At 28.6% G+C, this 3,736-nt stretch overlaps 1 protein-coding gene across 1 annotated transcript in view; it reads right to left on the reverse strand.

Moving 5' to 3' along the window:
- The window catches only part of LOC105626878 (uncharacterized protein CG4449), a 7,731-nt gene that overhangs the window by 1,849 nt on the left and 2,146 nt on the right, over window positions 1-3,736 (reverse strand). The gene's annotated exons all lie outside the window — the stretch shown is intronic.

A 3,736-nucleotide genomic window follows, 5' to 3' on the forward strand; every position in this document is an offset into this window, starting at 1 on the left:
TGCGTGCGTGTNTGTGTGTGTGTGTGTGTGTGTGTGTGTGTGTGTGTGTGTGTGTGTGTGTGTGTGGTGTGTATCTTAAAAACAATTTTAAATTATATTTGGATATCAAAATGATTCCCAAATTCAATTCGTGCTTTCAAGATAAATAATACATTTATACAAAATTGAAGTTACTTCTTGTAACACTGTTACCGTTTTCATTATTTTCTTCAGTGATCGTTATTTTTTTGTTAGACAGTGATGATAACATCGTTTTTACGAATTCAGCCATTACTTTTTTATCCTTACTTTAATCCCTTATTATTTTTGTAACTAGTCAACACATCTTACTTTTAATTGTTTAGAAATATTTAATAATACAAGTTTAAATAATACAAATTTAAATATCAAAAAATGTTTTGTATTTTATATCTTAGGCATTCCGATAGTTACTATCAATACTGAAAATCCATAGTATACAAGGTGAGAATAAGAAAACCGGAACACGCTTAAGGGAAGATTCCTGAAATTTTTATTTTAATTCTAATATCAAAATGCCGAAGGTTATAATAGTTTTTAAATTATAAACATTTAAAGTTAGTCAATCATACCGCCGAAAATTTACGCATTTAAGTATGACACAACGCAAAGTGCTAAGAGAAAGCTAATTGTTGTCTCTTGTTAATGTAATATCAATATAAAGATTATGTATACGAAGATAAAATTATTGCTATTTCTAATTATTGATACTTGACAGGATTGGATAAGTTAATGTTTTTTTTTAAACTAAATTAAGTTAATGGCTTATAAAATTAAGTTGAAAGTTGAAGGAATAAAGAATTAACTTAAGTTTAAAAAAAAGTTAATTTTGAAAAAATTATTTTTGAGATTAGAATGTCCTAATTTTTCTTAAAATGAGATTACTTTAAATAACTCTTACAAATATAGATTATTAGGCAAATTTAATTTTATATCCACATGTAATTTATATATAATAAGAGTCACATTATAAGGTGTTTTTGTTAAAATCTTGTGAAAGAGAAGGGTATATGTTTGCATTATTTCTCTTTCTTTAACTTTTATCTAACTTTCTTTAACTTCTGAAACGACTATTCATTTCTGTTTACGACTATATCGACTAGATATTTATTACAAAAAATATACGTAAAAATTTAGAAAATAGGATGTGCACTCTGTTCTACAATTCTTCATCTAAAGCTCATTTCATGTTGCTGAAATATAATAACATAATAAAACATTTGTGATACTTAAAATTAGTGTGATTCAAATATAAGCGGGAATTAACAAAATTTAGCGAGTCAATAAAAACTACCGTATGATGTGATTCTTATTATAGAATCTCTCATCATCGTAAAATCATTGAACTTTTTCTAAATTAATTTTCTAATGTTTAAGATTTTATAGAAAAAAATATTAACATTAAGAAAGATAGAAAAATTTTCAATTTAAAAAAGTTAATAAATTAAAGTTTAAAAGTAACTAAATTAAATTAAGTTAAAAATTATTAACTTTTTAACTTCTTTTTTAACTTTTAACGTTTCAACTAGTTAATACTCATCCTGATACTTGATAAATTAACAAAAATTTTTTTCAACATTTTGATATTAGGATTACTCAAAATAATCTCAGGAATCTTCTCTTAAGCATTGTTCCGATCTTTCCCGGATACCCTGTATAATGTATAATGATAAATTTTTGACAGTAAATATTTAAATGCATTCTTAATAACGGCATTAATGTTTAAAAACAATGTTTAATAAAAGTTTTTAATAAAATTTGCGTTTGTAAATTACAATCACTACTAAAGATATGCATATATTAAAAAAATAAAAATAATATAATGATTCCAATTTTATTAATATAAAGAAACAGCGAAGATTTAGATATACGTTATGTTTAATATAAAGAAAAGCTTAGAATTTTAAGATTTAATATTCATTTTCACAATTAATATTGATTACAAAATAATATAATTTTTTAAAAAGTGAATCATTACTTTCTAAATAACGATAACGCGTTACTTTTATGAAGCAACGCGTTTCAACTCTGCATTTATACACACGCGCGCACGCGCGCGCACCCACACCCACCCACCCACCCCCCACACACACACACACACACACACACACACACACACACACACACACACACACACACACACACACACACACACCGGATGTTCAAAGTAAAGCATTATAAATTTTTATCTCAGAAACACGACATTATTGAGAAAAATTGTTCAGACAAAAGTTGTAGAGTTCAAAAAGATCTATTTAGATCTTATCAGTTTAACTTTGGGTAGTGTCGCTGATAAAGTTATTTTTTTATTGAGTACTTTTTGAGTTATGATGCTTGAAAGTTACAATATCACCGGCATTAGCATTACTCAAGGTATCCGACCAACGATTAAAACCTCTTGAATATTGTTCAGTAATTATGTCCTGCATAATATTTGTCAAAATCAAGACCACTGGAAATTATTCTCCTTATTTTCATTTTTGCATTAAAAATTCATTTTTAATTTTATGTAAAAATGAAAATAAGAGGAACAACCTCTAATAGCTTTGATCTTCATAAATAATATCCAGAATATAATCCTGGACAACATTCAAGTTTTAGCAGTTAGTCGGACATCTTGAATAATGCTAATGCCAGCAATACTGTAACTTTCAAGCATCATAATTCAAAAGTACTTAATAAAAAAATATTTTTTTATAACGTTTTGAAAAGCTGTCGACATCAGCTATTAAATTCTGCCATCAAAAATAGGGTGTTCCATTAAAAAAAATCGATGTGACCTTGGCGACGCTATCCAAGGTCAAATCAATGGTTCCTTCTTATGTCCTCCTCCATACCATACAACTTTTGTTTGAAACATCTTGTATGTACAGGGTGTCCGGTAAGTTTTGACAAAGCGCTCATTTGTAGATAATGACCAGATAGATAGTGATCAAACTAGAATCGAAAAGTCCTTTACCATTTTGCAATTTTCGCATTTGTTAAGAAGATATTAATTACTAAAAATTGCCGAATATTGATTTTCAATAATTTTTTTTCTCAAATCAATTTTACAGAAAAACTGCAAGAAACAAAATTTATTTATTTTCTTCTCATAGAACCAAGAATTTTTTCAGAAACTTTTATTAACATTTTAGTACTGCATTTTCTTATTGGCAACTATTTTTATCAACATGAGAAAATAATATTTAAAAATTCTAAAAAAATTCTCAGAATTTTATAAGAAGAAAATTAACAAGTTTTGTCTCTCGCTATTTTTCTGTAAAGTTGATAAAAATTGATTTGAGTAAAAAATTATTAAAAACCAATATTCAGCGATTTTTAGTAATTAATATTTTAACTATTGCGGAAATTGTAAAATGATAGAGGACCTTTTGACTCAATTTAGACTCAATTCTAGCTACACGAGTGGACATCCTCTGTGTGTGTGTGTGTGTGTGTGTGTGTGTGTGTGTGTGTGTGTGTGTGTGTGTGTGTGTGTGTGTGTGTGTGTGTGTGTGTGTGTGTGTGTGTGTGTGTGTGTGTGTGTGTGTGTGTGTGTGTGTGTGTGTGTGTGTGTGTGTGTGTGTGTGTGTGTGTGTGTGTGTGTGTGTGTGTGTGTGTGTGTGTGTGTGTGTGTGTGTGTGTGTGTGTGTGTGTGTGTGTGTGTGTGTGTGTGTGTGTGTGTGTGTGTGTGTGTGTGTGTGTGTGTGTGTGTGTGTGTGTGTGTGTGTCGTGT

This window comes from Atta cephalotes (genome assembly GCF_000143395.1).
Source record: "Atta cephalotes unplaced genomic scaffold scaffold00007, whole genome shotgun sequence".
NCBI lineage: Eukaryota > Metazoa > Arthropoda > Insecta > Hymenoptera > Formicidae > Atta > Atta cephalotes.